Raw genomic sequence first — 21,142 nt, forward strand, 5'->3', positions numbered from 1 at the left:
CTAGGTATTAAACGCCAGTGTCAATACAACTATCGCGATTCATTATGAATGCAATATCAATATTGAACAAGATTGAAACTGGACTAGCGTGCAGCTGTTAGATATGCAACAACTTTCATTCAAGTAGCCATATACGTCAAGTGCATGCTCTCATGTAATGAAACAATAAGGATATTGGTCCTTACCAATTAAATACAAGAGAGTGTTAACTTAAATAGTATCACAATAGATACATACTTGATGTATTGAAAACAACGCCATTTTCTTTGTAAACTAAGGACGTGAACAATCGAAAACTTACTTGCGGACAGATAGTTATACATATTTATTTCGACAGACGCACTCAGAGCGTTTTGCAAACAAATGCAGATCAAACCGCAGAGAATTTAACTTATGAGCCTATTAAATGCTGGACGTGGCTTCATTCAAACCGGAATGCTTAACATATACACAGGAAGGTGAATTCGAGTTTTGAAAAACCTGTTGAAAATATTACTTCGTGTGACAGGTAACCCAATCTTACATTAATAACATAATTGTAAATATATTTATATTCAACTGAGCTTTTGTTTATTATATCTCTTAAAATAAAGATTTAGTTAAACATTGTTTCATGTTAATATAACAAATTATACAGTGTCAACTCGTTTTACTGATTGCCCACCATCTGAATGCAAGTAAAATATGTTTTGAGAATTTGATCATTTGCTACTCGCATGATCATGATTGCCATGCTGGCTTCAACTTATACAATTTACGAACATTGTACTTAACAGTGAACTATTGAATGCTTTCTATTGTAAACAACTCAAGCGTTTGTGAATCGGAGTATTAAAGTATTCTATTATTAAATAGCATTGTATACAGAACGCTGATATATGTGTGCTCGTACGAAGCTGTCAGACCATACAAAACTTATCAAAATGAGAGTCAAATGTGATTATTTCAACTGTGTGAGGGTTTAAATATGTCAAAGCATTTTACACAACGCTAATATAATATTTTTATAATGAACCTATTTTATTTTTTGCTGCTTTATTATCCATGTCCTTAGTCATTACAACATTTCGAAACAACGCGAGCTTTTAAATAATTTTAATCACGTTATGTCTGTTAAGAATTTTGTTTCTCGAGAAAATGCGGATTACGAGAATATGAAAAACATTATTTAAAGAATATTGAAATATGGGCATTTTTTATTAAACATTTTGTTTTCAAATCTGCAAAAGGTGCCGTTTCAACAATTTAAAGGTTCTTGCATTTTTTCTCTATTGATAATTTTTAAATTGACGAGGAAATGATCATTGAAACTCAGATCGCCAAATACTGAAAGAAGTGAACGCACGTTGTGCATGTATACAAGTATATATAATTATTAAATGATGACACGTGTCTATGAAAGGAACTATTTGCATTTAATATAAGGCTCGAATTTTATAAGTATGTTTATACACACCAACTACCATCTTTTTTACACCAGACAGCTTACACACTTGCTATTACTGTACATTTCAAATAAAACTATGATCGCTGTGTAATATTCCGCAACATATTAATGGAATTGTTGTTTATTTTGCATAACTTATTATGTACGAGGGATTATCCAAAGTGCGCGGAATGTCACTCTCAAACAAATATGGTTAAAAGCAATAAAAATACATAAATATCAAACGATAAAATATTATTTCTAATGCAAACGGTGAAAATGTCATTGGATTGTATGAAAGGGTAACAACTGGAGCATTTAACAAATCTACCAGTCTTAATATAATATTGTGTTTTCACACATTAAAGAACGACGTCACCAACATATTGTGGAATAAAGCTTAAAAATATGATCTGTTCATGAAGGTATCGTTAATATAGAATAATTATCATTATACTAGTTTTACATAAGTATTTAGTAATTACAAGTTTGTACAAATCACACGATATAAACAAACCAGATCGAGCCAAATGTGTGTTTTAATGATAAGCAACACTTATAGTATTAAACATATAAAAATATGAGCTAGCAATACATTTTTCGTTTTCAATCATTCCATGAATGTCTTAAAGAATAAGAGAATGTCTTTAATTGAATAGTTCTTAACAGTATTCGTTATCTTGGTTACTTATGACATTTTAATAATTTTAATGTCAATACGTCAAAGGTTAGTTTATTTTATATAAAATGAGTTTCGAAAGGATATCATTTTTGTATGTAAGAGCTCTTTGAAGAGCTCGACCAGATACTTTTAATCAAGACGAAATGTAGTTGATGCTGGATTTAGTTTCATTTCATCGTGACTCAAAAAGTTACTGAACTTGTGCTTTGGTTTGTATATAAGCATTAAATGATGTTTGTATTTCGCAATCTAAAACATGCTTTAGAATATGCCAATCGTACAGTTTCATACGTGGATTGGAGCGGTTACTTAAAAGCTAGATACCAATTAAGTGTAGGAACGCCGCTCGAATGTTCATTGTTTGTTTCCATTCGTTTGTTGGTGTCTTGTTGTTGTTATCGTTGTTATTTTGTTTTTGTTTTTCTTTCGTTGGTTGCGTTAAAGGACTCGCATAATTTCCACTGTTTTGAAAGATTTTGTTCGAAAACGGTGTGTCTTCTAAAAAAAAAGGTGAAAACAGTTTACGCATCGTCATACAATCATATGTTAATGTGCATGTTCTGCAACCTTCAGTAGAAACAAATTAACTTATATTTATCGCCAAGAAATTTAACATTTCACCAACAATTGGTTCAATGAACTAAATTAGAAATAAATTCGAATAAACATTATACTAGTAGCTACATTTGTTGTTTGTCTGGTTAATATCTCAAATTTATGTCAGAGATACACAATAGCAACGGTATAGAGCATATCAATAAATACCTGTTTATTATCAAGAGGGACAAATAAAAAATGTATTGAAAATAGCGTCATTTTCTTTTTAAACTTAACAATCATAAAAAACTAACGTGTTATCGGATGATCCTAAATATTAATTTCGATATCGAAGTCTTGCGATTACACTATTTTACACTATTTTCACAGAATATTTTAGATAAATTATCGAACCATTAAACTTCTTCTGAGACTGTGGATGCCAGAACGATTAAAACATGAATGAAAATATAACTGCGTTTGAAAGGTTAATTAAAACCAATTAAGCGTGAATTGTATGTTTATAATGATTGTTTTATTAAACAGAAACCTTTTGAGCTACATATCTTTTATTAACATATTAAAACAATTTCATTAACTCAATATAACAGAACATACTGTAAACGTTTTTATTGCTTGTCCGTTCAATAACACAATGGAATTTGACTTTGATCAAACGCAATAGAATGGTTATCCTGGTTGAGCTCGGTTGACGTTTATGTTCTTTGAATGACTAAAAATGGATAGTATACATATGTTTAAAATGACAAACAATATTGATACAGATATTTTCCTAGAATTAAGAACATTAATTAATGGGCTAGATCGGGCGATGTTTATACCCAACAATTCTGTTTCGTTAACATCAGCTAAATACCATTATTGCTGTTAAAACAAGATGTCCAATAACCCAGCACTTTGTATGAATACAAACCTGTATTTGCAACAGTTGTATAAACAAAACATCATCGTGATCGAATAAAAACATTGAATGTGTTACTGAAATCTGTGAAAGACTAACAAATAACAAAACATTTTTCTAGGTCATGGGTATGAATGTATTAGTACACAATTATGTTTGCAAAACAAAAAAATGGCGTCAACGAAATGTTTTAATAAAGCTATGTTTGTTCTGTAAATCCGAACATCATGAATGGATTATTAGTTTCATTGCACATGCTGTTATATAACTATGTTTCACTTAAAGGTGTTAATACCCCCCCCCCCCCCCAAAAAAACATATTCGAGCAAGTGTTAAATTAAACGGCAAGCAGCGGGCTTTTGTAGCATAGAAATGCATGCGTTCATGGTATTTAAACGAATAAAAATCAGCGCGTGTTTTGTACACATCGCAAACACTTAACGGTATTATATCCAGCTAAAAGGCTTTAGATTTACTCCATCAATACCTAGTCTGTTGCCTGTGAAGGGAGTTTATCCATTAGCAAAATTGTTGTTGCATGTTTAACACTTTTTAATCATCACTTATTTGCACATGCTGCTAAAAAATGTAACATGAGGATTTTATGAAAAATAACTTATAACTCATAACATCAATATACATTTGTATACGTTTTTGTTGTAGCATACACAAATAAATTGTTCTAAAGGACAGTTATGCATGCGTGTGATTCGAAACTTATGTGATATTGAAATTCGCCAAACTGCGCATTAAATGATAAATATTTCATATAACTTTGCCTATTATGTTTAAATTCCACATGGAACTCGCTTGTATCTCTGACAGTTAAATACTTGAAGACAAAAAAACAATACTACTTTTTCAACATATCAAAAAATACGCAAAAGTATGTCCTGGAATTAATCACTGCATGTTTATATACCATTTTAGTCAAAAAATATGTTATAGCAAAAAAAGCAATTTATCATTTACATAAGAGCTGTTAAAAGATAAATGTCGTTTTTGACAGTGTTGGTAAACCACTTAATATCAATAGTACGCATTTCATGTTTCATCATCCCAAATCTCGAATCAGAACTTGAAATATGTGTATATATGCCGATTAAAAAAACGATAAGTATCTTTATTTTTCATAAATTCGTTAACTGTTCTGAATATGTATTTGATATAATGATACTAGCTCTTACGTCACATAATCTTAGCAACTTTGAACTGAGTATTGTAGGAAATTTAATCGGGCAATATCTCAAATAAATATTAATATTTCTACTGTATAACACAATACAAAAGCATTGGTATGGTCATGGAAATATCCTTTTATGATGTTTGTGTTGCAATTGCGATCTAATTATTTTGTTGCATTGTGAATTGTTGTGAAGTTGTGAAAACAATTAGGAATACCGGTACATGTATTTACTGTTATTGTAAAAGTAAGTTTAGTTTATTGTTCACTCTGTTGAATGAAAATTTGAACGCGCATACATCATTGTATTTAATTTTTCTATGTACTCTTCATAAACACATCTTAAAAAGGGTAAATAACATTAAACAAGTGAAAAAATATATTACTTAATTTGAGTACAATTTTGGTCGAGTTCCTCCTTATTTCTTCAAAACTTATTATTATCAATTGTATAATGCGAATTTAAGGGTCGTTTTCTCGTTGGGATCAGATCTTTTAAAAGATCCTTTTATACAATTATGTTTATTCTAATATGATATTTAAACATCTAATGTGCCTGATAGCTTAGCAAAAAGCATATATTTAAATATACAATTAATCGTTATCTTTATTGTAAAAAAGCGTTTGGTGCATAAACACTGTTTTCATATTGTAAAAATATATGAATTCCTTATAGATACTAAATTTTTTTTCTTATGAATCAATATTGTGAAAGCACATCAATCAATAAAAATAGATACTTTCCCCATATGTAAACACACCTAGCGATATTATCCTTAAACAACTACGATAAAATGCTCATCGCATGTCGTTAATGCGAAAGAGAAACAAACATTTCAGGGATTCTTAAATGACATTTTCCGTTGATTACGCAATTGCATTTTCTAATTATTGCTATTCAAGAGCATGAAATGCACATATTTTTTTTTAATTTCATATCTGTACATTTTCTGCAGTATTAAGGAATTTAAGGAAGGCCACGATATTTTATTAAAAATTGTAAGGATGTATCGTTGTTCAATCATAAATGAACAAATGATATTTGAACAACCTAATGAAGTAGGTCTGTTTGTATTCTGTTGTTAAGCATCGTCGTGTAAACATGTAAATTCAACGCTTGGTCGCACCGCTAAACCTTATTCATTTTGCAATTGTATGCATGGATGATTCGGAAAAACGATCGTTTATTAATTCTTGTTGCAAATCAATTGTGAAATATGCAATAGATGAAAAATGTCTGAATCAAACAGTGCATAAACATTAATATTGCTTCTTCATGGCTTTAATATATAACTAGGACTCATAATCATTGTTTTATATATTTCACAGTGAATAAACATGCCTTCGTGTATGCCGATTGTTCAATTTCTTAAGTTGATTGGATATGTCAATTTAGAGCTAGATTCCAGTGTGAACGTACTCCAAATGTGCCGTTTATATCAACTTGTGCGTTGATTGCTTGCTGTTGTTATTGCTCTTGTTTTGTTGTTTTCTCGTCCATTCTGTTGAAGGATATATTTGTCATTGTTTTGGATGATGTTTATCTTAAACCATGTGTCTTCTATGAAAAGAACGGACATAGTGTTTACGGATAAGTATGGTTATAGTTAACGATAATGTGGATGCTTTTATATTGGTTCTTCTGCTGACGATGATGATGGTTGAGTTTGTTGTGGTGCTTGTTATTAAGATAAAATCGATGATGATTATAATGATGATTATGATGTTGTTTTGACATTAATATTTGTGTATGTTTCGCCTAGGCAAACACAGATTCGTCATCCTCTCAAATAGCCATTGTTATGGTTTGTTAGTATATTATTTACATAAGTACAAGTACAACGGTTAAGTCCACATTACATACTTGTTAACCTTGTTTAAGTAGGTCAGCATTTTATAAACATATACTGTTTACCCTTAGAATGATTCGAGTTTTTTGTTTAAACATATTTATTCAAACAAAAATGCATATACAAATGTACAAAACATACAACATTTGTATACATTTGAGTTTTTGATGACCGGGTTTATTATTTCATGCGGTTTTCCGTTTTCATTTGTATTATTGATAGAAATTAACCCTAAAAAAATAATAAGAAAAAGAAATGAAAGGTACTTTTCGGCGTAGCTATTTAACCCAGCTTTTCACCTTAGATGACCTTTACGTAACGTCATCAGACCCAAATGAAAACACTTTATTAATTCCATTGGCTGATTTGAATATATAATCCCCCGGAACGTTAGCAACATCACAGCGTCTTTGTAGTCTATGATGAACACTGTTAAGTGTAGAGAAATGCGGTATACTCTGCCTTTTTAACACAAAACATGGATTCAGTTTCAAGTTCCATTTCCAATAGCCCTAGAATCTCAGGGTCAGTGCTGGACAGTAAATCATCAGGGGCAGACGGAATGTACTATTAATAAACGTCTTATGTTGATAACACAGTATTGCTTTCAAGATATCAAAACACAGATAGTTTAGGGAAAGAAATAAATGACATCAAAACCACCGAAATAGTTTAGTGTGTAACAGTGTTAATTTAATGTGTTGAAAACTGCGTTTTTATCAAATATCAACATACAATATGTTTTGATGACGGATAAATAAATTTGTTAACAGTCATTTGAGGCAATGATGTGCTCTCTTTAAAAAACTTTTAAAGTTAATAACTTATACAAGCGTCATTTTTCTAACTTTATTTAAAAGTCGGGATATTCGCCGAATATCTTTTTTTAGGTATTGCTTGTAACTTATGTCCAATATTAAACTTGTGATTTTTCCGTGTTAGCATGATTGCTTTAATTACTTTATAAACTTTATTTATTTAAGACTTCGGTAATAGTGTTCAGACATCAATTGATAAGTGGCTTAGGTCCTGTCGAGAAAGACACAAGGCTTATGCACGTGTCGGGCTCATGAGCGAATTATTCCTCAAAATATGTGTGGACCATACAACATGTCATGACGAATCTATTAAAAATTAAGTAAATGGATTCAAACCGAGGTTAAATGAAAGTTAATGTGTTATATATCAAATGCTGATAGCAAAATTGTTAATGAATCATAATATATAATATATTAAATGCTGCAGGTTAAATATTTAAAGCAAAATTATACACGTGAATATACAGTGCAAAAGTTCCAGCCAACGTCAATATCAAACGTCCAGTTGAAATAACTGAGCTTCCGTGTTTGTGTCTGGTACAAATCTCTAATCAAAACTCGACTAAAATTTTGTGCTAACAAAACAACATAAAACATTAAGAGTGTTAAAAAAATATTCGGAAATGCTCTGTATCTTAAATATTACCTATAAAGAAGCCACATCATTGACTCGGCTTTTTCTCTATCGATTCATGAACGATTAAGTAGGATGTATGAGTATATTTACAAATGAGAGCTATTTAAAACATGGGCTGCGTATGTAACGCCAGTGTCAATACAACTATCTCGGTACATTATGAATGCACTATCAATACTAAACAAGTATGAAACTGGAGTAATCAGCAGCTGTTGTATATGAAACAACTTTCCTTCAAGTAGAAAAATACGTCAATCGTATTCTCTGAAGTACTGCAATAAATCGAATCTTCGTCATAACCGGTTTGAAACAAGTGAGTCTTTACATTAATATTATCAATATAGAGACACATGAAAGACAAATGAAAGATTTATCGAAAACACAGCTTTTGGCTTTTACAACGAATGATATCAACGATAAAAAATAACTCGTTATCAAATGGTTAAAAATATTTATTCGAAAGTGAAAGTGAAGTGATCTACAACATTTTTGGCAGACGATATACGATAATCTCGCAGGATATTAATCTTTCTGAGCTTGTGGATGCTGGTTCGATTCAAACAGGAATGTTCAATATGTGCAAAGGAAAGTTGATTGGATTATTTGACATAGCTGTTGACAACAATACTACTAATGGAAGGTAAATCAATTGTACATAAATATCATTATTGTAATAATAACTTAATTAAACTTAACTTTTCTCTTTTCTATCAATTTTATGTTGATATTAAAAAAATGTTTTCGAGAAATATAACAAAAATTTTGGTACCAAGATGTTGACCATCTTGTCCATCATCATAACGCAATGACATGCGACTTTTATTACAAAAACTTAACGAAAATTGACGAAAATAGTAAAATAATGACTTTATGTCTATGTTAAGGAGTAAAGCAATTGTTTATTGACGTATCGGAATATTAGTGTACTGTAAATGAAATATGCGTTGGAGTACAAACCTGATATACCGGTAATATATTTAACGTGACGTATCAAGTGTTATTATGTCAGCTGTGTATGACTACAAACACATGTAAGTATTGTTCACGACGCTGTTAAATACTCTTTTTTGCTTATTATAGTGTTTACGTCTTTTTGCATTAATCCTGCCAATAAGTACTGCGACGAGCGTTCCCTTTTTTTAATTATGTTGTGTTTCTTGAGAAAATACGAATTCAGATGATAATGAAAAAATTATAGAAAGCATATTTAAAATTTGGACTAACATTATTTGTTTTTGCAGACCTCACATCGGTCTAGTTTCAACATCATGTAAATTCTATCGACATTGTTAGTGATAGTTACGCGGAAATGATCGTTTCACATTGAATTGTCAGCTACGTTATACATTGTACGCAGGCGCATTTAATGCATTGGAGTATTGAAAAGTCGTCAATGACTGCAGCAGTTTGATAATAAAATATGTATATAGGTGCCTATTACTAAAGATATTATTCATTTTAATTATTGAATGCGATCGGAAGACGTTTATACTTATCAATAATTGCAAGCTCTTTTATATCAACCGATTACAACGCTTTCTAGTTAAAACAATAATAATGAAAAAATCGAAATTTTAATATTTAAACAAATTGTATGATTTAAAACCCGCCCATATATTGTCTGATTTACTAAGGGAAGAATACATTCCAAATGCATTTCTCCTCATGTTAAATGGCCGCAGTGTAATAAATTCCACCTCATGTTCGTAACAGCATTGTTTACCGGATTTGCAAGAATAAAAAATTGCGAAATAATTAAGACGTACCTAAATTGTCACTTTCAATGACAATGTCATGTTAAGGTAAGGAAATGCGAACATAGCAATTCCCAATGTCATTTGGTTTATGACAAAATTATGGTTGCTAAACTTGCAAACTCGAAGACGTATCTTACATTATGTAATTAAGCTTGAATTTGTCTGCATTACTAGTCCGATTATACAATATATTATGTTACTATTCCTTAATCAAATGTGTTAAAAAATCCAAGATGTAACACATTTCAAGCCACGTGTTCAAGTCAATAATGAGAAGCGCGCTTGTGCTGCTCAGAAATAAAATCATGCATATTAAAAGGAATAAACATCAGAGCGTGTTTTCTTTCACAGTTTTATTGAAAACGCTCTCACGAGTACTTTTTCCAGTTGAATTGCTTTTGATTCGCCTCATCAATAACTATTAAGTTTCCTGTGGATAGGGTTTATCCATAAGAAAATCTGGTAAGATTAAAAATTTATCACGATGTCCTTGGTTGTTGACTGCAAATAAGAGAAAATATGAGCCATCAATACACTTTCTAGAATGTGATTTACGCACATAACCGTTTTGTTATTGTAGAATTGGAGAATATTTGTGTTTGTATTTGTCATAGACTAGTGTCTTCATATAAAGTTTTTTCGCTACAAGAGATGTCTTCCAAACATAATTAAATATATCTGTAGTTTTTTTTCCTCCAGAGCGTATTATTTACAATTTGTTGTTGTTTTTTAATCAATGGGTATACAAACTCGTTTATAAGTATGAACAATATTGACAGATGACGACATGCATACCTACATAGTCTGCTATTGGCACTGTTGGATTGGCGACTGTGGAAATTATTATCGCAGGTCAAATTGATATAATGATTGCTATTTTGCACATACTGTTACACAACAACATATGATATTGTGACTTATTGCTTTTCCGCATTTCCGTTGGGCACTACGGACAATTATTATAATAAATATGTCACACAATGGTAATGTCCTTTATGATAATGATGATGATTATGGTCATGGTGATTATGATGGTGAAGATGATATGATGATGGAAGTGAAGATAGTTGTGAAGATAAAGTTAATATAAGTATAATATAGGTATGATTAATTTTCCTGCATCATAATGGTGACTATGATGCTAATGATGATTGTAATGATACATGTAATGATGCTGATAATGATGCTGCGGATGTTAATGTCGTGACTGATCATAGAAAAACAATCTCAAGGTTGTTGTTGATAATGAAGATGATTAAAATGATATTTTGATTTTGATTTTAATGATGATTGCCATGATGGCAAGTACAGATGATAATAATAAGAATGGGACAAATGCTGCTTTGTGTTTATGTTGGTTTGTATTGTGCTGTTTTATACTGTTTGGGCAATCGGTCACGTGCCTTAAATAAAGGACCAACTAATTGTTTTTAATGAAAATTCAATACTGCTCCAGCAGCTGGAGTTTCACTTTTTTATATTGTTCGCAGACATCGCATTATAGCGTTGTTAATCCTACTTATTGCGATGTGTACGTGAATTGCCATAGCAACACAAATGACACATCATTATTTAACCCTTCACCACTAAGATACGTATTTAACCCTTAACCACTTAGATACGTATTTAACCCTTTACTACTTCGATACGTATTTAACCCTTTACCACTTAGATATGTATGTTCACGCATTTGTAGTCCCTTAGAAAGTTATATTTGATTTAAGTCCTTTCTAACTAGATTCAAGTAGGCTTCACCTTCAAACTTTAGATAATGGTGAGCAGCATACAGCATAAATCATGAACAGCTGCGATTAACTCGCGGGCTGTTCTGGTTTTATGTTGTTTGCACATAGCTACTTTCACGTTCCTTCTAAGTGGGAAAGGGTTAAGGGTCGTATTGATTGTTTCTATAGATGTAATTTTAATCACGTCAAGTGTTTGCATGCACAGCCGTTAAGTCCATTTTCAATACCTGATTAAATAAGGTCAATCTTTTATAAACAATTTTTTTTCATAAATTTCAAACATGCAAATACAAAATGTAAATTGTTTTTCGTGTGTGACTGTAACGTGCAATAATTATCAGCTAGGGTCTTTATTAGCATATGCAAAGGGACTAAATTACAATATTAAGTTTCAAAATTAGAATTAAATGCAGAGGAGTTAAGTAGGGAAGTTCATTGGCTGATATGGAAGAAACAATAAGACTACAACAAAAACATATAACTGACACTGCTGACTTAACAATCCATATTTTTGTTTAATTTGATGAAAACTCGCTGATACATATCTCTCAATTTTTATAAAGGCAAAGACAATTCAGATCGTTTTGAAACAACCAATTAACAACGCGAAAGTATGTCATGAATTAAAGCGCTGCATATTTATATATGCTTGCATTCAATAAAGAATTTTACTGGATATAGCGATGATTTATTAGAATTAGAGTTGTAAATGCAAAATCACTATCGATGTTGATTTTTTTCGTTTAATTACTCAATATCAATGTAATTCCTTTTATGGTTCATCTTTTGCCCATGCAAACTCGGAGTCTGTGTAAATATACCGATAAACATCGATAACTATTTGTATTATTCATACTGTTTTCCCGAATAGTCATTTAATATTGTACCACTTGCGTTTACGTCAAATAGTATTGTGTTATATTTCACATAGTATTGTTAGAATATTATTCTGGCGGTATTTAACGTAAATATTTATATTTATACTGTATAGCAAAATACATTGATATTGGTATTGAATTTTGCATTTATAATGTTCATTTTGCGAATTGTTGTTGGGACCTCCGTGCGACCTAATAATTAAGATACGTTGAAAAGTGGTGTGAATTTGACGATATGTATTTGGTACGAGTTTTGGTTTTATTTTCATCGTGCCTCAGAACGTTACGGGTCCGGTCTTTTGGTCAACTTTCAAGCATTAAGTAGTGAAAGGACAACTGTTATAGTCCACGCAGGACTTATCACCTTTCATCATCAATGTTTTAGTCCTTGCGTGACCAATCACCTTTCATCATCAAATTTCTTTTTCTTAACTTTTCATAGTTTCAAGTTTCAAGTTTTTTATTGGAAAATCGGCAAAACGCCTTTGACCATTTACAAACAAATAAACACAATATAGTTAAAGTGCATCAATACATTACAAGTACAGTCAAGTAAATAAACATATACTACAATGAAACATTTCAAACATCATGTACAAACGTGTGTATATTGGAAACAACTCATAATAAACAAGAAGAACATAGGCAATATTTAAAGGGATTTATACAATATTTAATGAGAAGCGGCAAATACTTCTAATTTTTCCTCACGTGGTTTCATGGCGTCGGTAAGGAATCTGGCAACATTGTTAATTACTTGAGTCAAGATTTGGCCAGTTTGTTCGGATAGAATACTGTGTTCGTAGATCTTCATATATTGGGCAAGTTAGAAAGAAGTGATATTCGGACTCAACAGTTATTTAATTACAAAGTTTACATTTGCGTTCATCTCTGGGTATGTTATTATATCTACTCGTCTCTATTTCTAATTTATGGGCGCTAAGTCTAAATCTTGATAATTGTTGTTTATGATTTTTACTATTAATGCAGTCTAAATATTTTTCATAGGCGAATTCAGTCTTAAACAGTCTATAGTACTCTAATTTCGGTTGGTTATAAATTGTATCGTGCCAATTTTGGATATATTGATCTTTTAATCTCTGGAGTATTTCATGAGAATTATTAACATTGTTATTTAAATTATTGAAAAACATTCCGTTTCCTAGTTGTTCTAATTGTCGTTTAACAAATGCACACCACAGGGTTGTACTTTTACTATTATTGTTCCTAATTAGATCATTGTAAAGATTGCATTGTTCGTTATAAACAGTGTGCATGAGGGATTCGGGGTTTGGCTCAATTTTAATCCAATAACTAAGGACACGCTGTTTGCATATAATAGAGAGAGGAAAACGACCTAGTTCGCCTAAAACAGCGGCATTAGAAGTATGTGAGCGTACACCAAGAATAGATTTACAGAATTTAAAATGAAGTTTATCGACTTCGTCAATGTTGTAAATTCCCCAAATTTCAGATGCATATAAAATAATTGGAACCACTAGGGAGTCAAATAGGGAAAGTTTTGTTTTAGTATTTAGCTTCACTTTACTATAAATGGTCGACAAATGATAATAAGCTTGTAAGGCTTGTTCATTCAATGCTTTTATTGCTCTTGATATGTTACCAGTGTAGTGTAGTTTTATGCCCAGGTAGCGAACTTCATCAACAGTCTCAATAGCCTGACGATTAATAGTCCAGCTATACGAACAATTACTTTTCCTCTTTTCAAAAATGCAAATTTTAGTTTTGTAAGTATTTATTTTTAATCCCCATTTACAGGAATATTGATAGATAGAATTTAATTGCAATTGAAACTTTCTGGATTTGTGGTCAATAATGCAATATCATCAGAAAATAACAACATAAATATCGATAATAAGCGTATATCTTTTTCAGATAAATTATTAATATCAATACAATCGTTATGTCATTTATGAATAAAATTAATAATAAAGGTGATAATGGCTGACCCTGTTTAACTCCTAACGTAACATCAAAAAGCTCCGAATAGGACATATCGTTATGGTTCTTTAAACATGATTAAACCTTTTGATAAATTGACTTGATCATATATATTATGTATAGTTCTAATTTCTTCTTATTCAATGTAAACATGTCTCAAAGCACACCCATTTATTGCGTGAATACTACTACAAGGAGAGAAACTATATCATGATTATTTCTTTCGTTTCAATACTTTTCTTAAATAATTGTATTGTTCATAATTGATGTACACTGTATTTGCAAAAAGAAATTAGTATGTTTAAACTAAATGGTAATTAAATTGAAAAGTACAGTATTTTATTAAAATAAAATCTGAATTTTTATTCGGTGATGTAATTATGTATGAACGTGTGTATGTTAAATTTATAACTCTGGGCAAATAGTGAAATGGGAAGCCCATTATGTATTTATGTCTTCACGCTTATTATCCACGTGTTTATCTTGGTTAGTACAAGAGTTTCGATTCTCACTATTTGGCAATTTGTCCGCATATTATAGTCAGGAGATTTATCCTACAGCTAAATGATTTTATAAAACATAATAGGACCCATACAGAAAAGATAAGGTTTATCCCACACCTATGTTTATCCCACACCTGTGGAGGAAGGTCAATTATTCGGAATCAACTATAAAATATTCATTTTTATTGAAATCCAATCAGATTTAACAAAACAAACAATTTGATACCAAGATGTAATATATTTTAAACACAAAATGCAACTCAAACATTTTTTTTTAAATATTAAGCGCGCGGGCTCATGACCTCATTATTAACACGTCAAACGACAAAAGTCGTATTCTTTCCCGGTAAAACTGAAGCTTTTTAGCATTTTTTTCATTATTTCTTTAAAATTGGGACGTGGAGGTATGATGAATTATTTTGTAGGATAAATAGAATACTATGTAAGTGTGATTGTGTACTTAAAAATATCCAACTCGTCTCAGAAAGGTTTACAAGGCTTACAAGGCTCGGCAAGCCTCGCCTAGTTAACCTTTCTTCATTCGTGGGATAAATTAAAGTATACAATCACACTAACATAGCATTCTCTATTTCTCTCCTGCAGTTGCTTCTAACGTTTCATCCATTTTGTTTTGGAGTATGTCGGGATTTCCACTCTAAAACATTTTACACCATGTGCATAGTCTAATTAAAAGTATTGCCAACATATATAAATGTTTAAAATCGCTCCGTTTGAACGTGTTTTGACCTGTACATCTTTGTAACCTTACGATGCCATTTTGCAGCAAAGAAAAAACAAAAAGCGCTCGTGGTACTATAACAATCCAACACAAGAGCGTGTTTTGTTGCAGAGTGTTATTGCAAACTGCCTATGGAATGTTCATGTTCTAATTAAGGGGCTATTGATTTTCCTTATTGATAAAATGTTAGCATCCTGTTGAGATGGTTGGTCCATTAGAACATGAGGTACGATTAACTTGTAGATGAAGTCGTTTTTTTAACGTTCATTATTTCCTGTGTTATGCTGCAAGTTATGAACAAGTAATGAATGTTAATAAACATTGTTATTATTTGATTTTAGATAAGTGTGTTGATGTAAATGAATAAATCATATTTTAAGTTCCACTGTACTTTGAAATCCAGTGAATAAACGATTTTTTATCACAATAGATTCCCAATATGTGAAAGTTTGTGGTTTACATTTGACATGTGTATAGTTAAACTAAGTATACAATCTTTTGTAATATTTGCAATACCTTTAGCATAATATAAAACTCGACTGCATAACTTTGGTATGAACACATTGGGCTTGAAAAATGTGAAAATAGTGGGTCGTTTGTTTCAAACATTTATATATGTAGCGCTTGTCCGCTAAACGAGCCAATATTCAAACGGCAATTGTATGCATGGTCAATGGGGAAAGACACAGTCGTTAACGTAAAATTTATTTCAACGAACTGTTAAATATGCAATGCGTGCAGACATTTTCGTATGTCTATTTTGTTAAATGCATAAAATATTTTGTTTTTTCTACATTTGTGTAAATCATTACTAGTATTTCCAAAAAATAAATAAATATACATTTGGTAATGTTCGCCGAAGTGTAAAAGCATGCACTTTTTTTATCAAAAAGTTGCATTACTTATAGGAACTGTTACTGTTAGGTTAGATACCTGTACAGTTTGGAAATTCTATGCGAAAGTGCTTTGTTGAAAAATCTCTGTTTTGAATTATTTGTAATTGTTGTTTTATTGAAGTTTTTGTTCGTTACTTATGTTAATTTTTCGGATTTGTGTTACTGTTTTGAATGGTGTTTTCTAAAACCATATGTCTTCTACAGAAAGTAGGTACATACATTTTATATATCACGGTACCGAATACCGTCAGTTTGAATTGTTTGTAACGTCCACTATAACAAAATCTTTACTTTGTGCGTAAATTGTTTTACATTGCCAACATATTGGAACGATTAAATATATCAGAATTTTAAACTCTGCCAGTATTGTAATTTTTACACATCTGGATATTATGTTAAATGTAAATGAGACTTGGATGTCGGCAGGTATCAAAAGCATTTATTCAATAGATGTTTATATTGTATTTTTTCACCCTTAATGTGTCATCATTCTAAAACAAATGCAAAGTCATCGCAACTTTTGATACAAATCGACGAATAACATTGTATAATTTGGATTGTGTAGCTGAGTGTAAGTATAATCAAATGAGCTCAAATGAGTAAACATGGTGAATGTTTGTGTACATTTCTATATGTACACGCGTAAACATATGAAAATTTTCATACAGTTTCCGTCTGTGTACAGGCACATTGTCTACATATATTTCTTTAAATAAATCATGGGAATTACATTCAAAGTTGTTTACTGCTGTTATTAACAGATTGCGAGTTGCTTGTTCTACATAGTGTTAATTGGACGGGCTTTTTGCCAGGCGTTTATACGATTGCGTTTGTTTTGTTCACTTACTTTCGATATTTCGTTGTTTATGACGATGTCAGTGGGATGATAAGGCTTACTGCAAGATACTGATGAGGAGGAGTATTGTTATATCCACGCTTTTAAAAGCGTGGGGATATTGTATTGGTCTCAATCTTTCTGTCCGTCCTTTTGGCCCCTATAATCTCCTACACTATTAGCACTAGAACCTTGAAACTTACACACATGGTAGCTATGAGTATATATGTGCGACGGTGACGGCGACGGAATTTTTCTCTGACCCCTGAGTCAAAAGTTATAGGTACATAAATGGTAAAATGGGTAAAAAACTCATTTTACTAACAACATGCGACGCACATGATACTAACTTTTGACCCAGGGGTCAGATCAAAATTCCGAATAATGCACCGTCGCACATATGCTCATAGCTACCATGTTTGTAAGTTTAAGGTTCTAGTGCTGATAGTGTAGGTGGAGATAGTGGCCGACCACGCCCACCCATTATTTTGTTTTAACATACTTCTTCATTTATTCACCAATTGACTTCAAATTAATACTGAACATCTCTTATGAAAACACGATCTATCTCGACCATCAATGACCACATTATCCTACCAAGGGCCATTGATAACAGAAAGGCAGCTTGGTTCCCCTCCTCTTTCAAATTTATCGAGAGGTCAACGGGTACTTCTTCCTTGTACCCCAAAAAAATTTCGTTCCCAAATTGTTTCGTTCCTAATTATTTTCCTCGTACCCAAATTTTTTTCGAACCCAAATTTTTGTTTCGTACCCAAATTTTTTCCTATCCCAATTTTGTTTCGTACCCTTGTTTCGTACCCATTTTGTTCGTACCTTAATTTGTTCGTCCCAAATCAATTTTTTTTCGTACCCAAATGTGTGTTGTTCCAATTTTGTTCGTACCCAAAAATGTTCGTACCAAAATGTGTGCTCGTACCAAAAAAAAATTCGTACCATAATATTTTTTCCTATTAATTTTGTTTTTCTACCCACATTTTTTCCTACCAACGTTTTTTTCGTACCCATTTTTTGTTCGTACACATATTTTGTTTGGTACCCAAATTTTTGCGTACCCTAATTTTTTTCATACCCAAATTGTTTTCGTACCCAAATTTTTCTTTGAAACCAAATTTTTTTTCGTACCCAATTTTTATTTGTACCCAAATTATTATTTTTTGCATCATTTGTTCGTGCCCAAGTTTGTTCCTACTCATTTTTTTCGTATCCAAATTTTTGTTCGTACCCAAATTTTGTTTCGTACCTTAAAAAATTGTGTACCCATTTTTTTCCTTCCCAAATTTTGTTTCGTACCCAAATTTTGTACCGTACCCAATTTGTTTTTCTTAACCAAATTTTTTTTCGTACCCCAATTTTTTTGGCATAATTTTTCGTACCCTAAATATTCGGACCCAATTTTTTTTCCTACCCAAATCTTGTTTTTACATAACTTCTTCATTTATTCACTAATTGACTTCCAAGTAATACTGAACATCGTTTATGACAACACGGTCTATCTCGACAATTCATGTCCACATAACCCACCCCGGGGCCCTACCAACATAGGCCTTGCCCACTCAAAAATGCCTTTAAATATAAAATCTATGCGGCGTGTGGATACACGTCGGCCTCTGCCACTTCTAATTGTTATCGTGGCCCAGATAAAGAGCAGCGATAATGGTAAAGATCATGAAATTGGTGTTGGTGTTGTTGATGATGATGTTGTTATACCCCCTCAAACAAAGTTTAGTGGGGTATATAGGAGTGAGCTTGTCTGTCGGTCTGTCTGTCGGTCTGTCGGTCCGTCGGTCCGTATTAACTGTCCGCTCTCTAATTCAAGTAGTTTTAATGCGAGTTTTACCAATCTTGGTCAGAAGTTGTATCTACATGATTTCAAGGCCACGTTCAAACGTGGGTCACGGCAGGTCAAGAACTAGGCCACGGGGTCACTAAGTGCGTTTTAAACATTGAGCATGGTGTCCGCTCTCTAATACAAGTAGTTTTCATCCGATCTTCACCAAACTTGGTCAGAAATTGTATCTAGATGATGTTTAGGTCCAGTTTGAATATGGGTCATGCCGGAGCAAAAACTAGGTCACGGGCTTACTTAGTGCGTTTTAACCTGCAGCATGTTGTCCGCTCTCTAATTCAAGTTGTTTTCATCCAAATCTTCACCAAACTTGGTCATAAGTTTTATCTACATGATCTCTGCGCCAAGTTTGAACATGGGCCATGCCGGGCCAAAAACTATGTCACGGGGTCACTTCGTGCATGTTTTAACATTCAGCATAATGTCCGCTCTCTAAGTCAAGTAGTTTTCATCCGATCTTCACCAAACTTGGTCAGAAGTTTTATCTACTAGTAGATGATTTAAGGCCAAGTTCGAACATGGACCACACCAGATCAAAAACTAGGTCACGGGGTCACTTAGTACGTTTTACACATTCAGCATTGTGTCCGCTCACTTATTCAAGCAGTTTTCATCCGATTTTCACCACACTTGGTCAGAAGTCAGAATCTAGATGATGTGCAGGTCAAGTTCGAACATTGGCCATGCCGGGTCGATAACTAGGTCACGGGGTAACTTAGTGCGTTTTCAACATTTAGCATGGTCTCCGCTGTTTTTGTCTGTGACAAAGCTCTAGTTGTTTTTTATTTATATGATCATGCTAATGATGGTTATGATGATGATGTTGGTTATGATGAGGATTATTATTATTATGGATGTGACACTGTCGATGACTTGGTAAATGTTTAACGTAAAGCACCATACCACAGTCAATAGATGATTGTATATTGTAAATGATATTTCAGTTCTAATGGACATTAAAATATAATTTTCATTAATCTATCATAAAATATGCCATATGAACGATGTTAATGGGACCTTTTAAGTTAACTATTTGGTAAATTGACAAATTAAAAATAAGTGTTTAGATTCGCAAATGTTCGTTGTAGTTATGATATTTATTATAAAACAGGCATACTGAACAATTGCCATGCTCTAAAGTATCCAGTATATTAATCTTTTGACAATTTAAAAACCTGATGTATTTTATACTTTATATAAGCAATTATTGTATTGTCACAATATATAAACGATAACAACAGAACTCTCCAAATTATTCAATCGTTGCAACGCTTTATAATTTTCAGATTTTTAAAAATCGTTAATAAGTGTGGATATTTTCATGAAGTTCATCCTTTAAAAACTTGCAAAACGGCAACTTTAATGGTGTATTCTTCTCTTATCGTAAAAATAACCTGTACAGCAGCCGTATAACTCAATCAATCTCTTCTCTATTGATTCATGAACGGTAAGGTAGGATTCATTGATGTATTTACAATGACGGCTATTCAACACAAAAGCTTCGTATGTAAAGCCAGTGTCAATACAACTATCGATGTACATAATGAAAGCAATATCAATTTTGAACAAAAGTGAAACTGGACTAGTAAGCAGGGGTTGAATATGTAGCAACTTTCATTCGATTAGTTATATTCGTATTCTCTAAAGTATTGCGAAAATATGATGTTAGTACAAGTTCAATACAAGTTAGTCTTAACCTAAATATTATCAGAAGAGACGAATACAAGATACATTGAAAAGTGATTGTCTATTTAAAGTAATAATATGTACGATCGTGTCAACAAATTGTTTTAAATAGTTATGTTGACAGTGCAGTTATGCGATTGCATCATTTTTGAAGACGAATTAAAATCAAATCGACAAACATTTAACTTCTTAATAAGTGATTGTGGATGTTGGCACAAA

General features: G+C 32.0%; 1 protein-coding gene across 2 annotated transcripts in view; it reads left to right on the forward strand.

Moving 5' to 3' along the window:
• Window positions 1–371: 371 nt before the first annotated feature.
• Window positions 372–21,142, forward strand: part of LOC127874185 (probable 3',5'-cyclic phosphodiesterase pde-5) — a 163,785-nt gene continuing 143,014 nt past the window's right edge. For both annotated transcript variants that reach the window (XM_052418376.1, XM_052418377.1), the window contains exon 1: window positions 372–508. The gene's annotated coding sequence lies outside the window, so the exon portion shown is untranslated. The remainder of the gene's footprint in view (window positions 509–21,142) is intronic.

The sequence above is a fragment of the Dreissena polymorpha genome, chromosome 3, assembly GCF_020536995.1.
Source record: "Dreissena polymorpha isolate Duluth1 chromosome 3, UMN_Dpol_1.0, whole genome shotgun sequence".
Taxonomy (NCBI): domain Eukaryota; kingdom Metazoa; phylum Mollusca; class Bivalvia; order Myida; family Dreissenidae; genus Dreissena; species Dreissena polymorpha.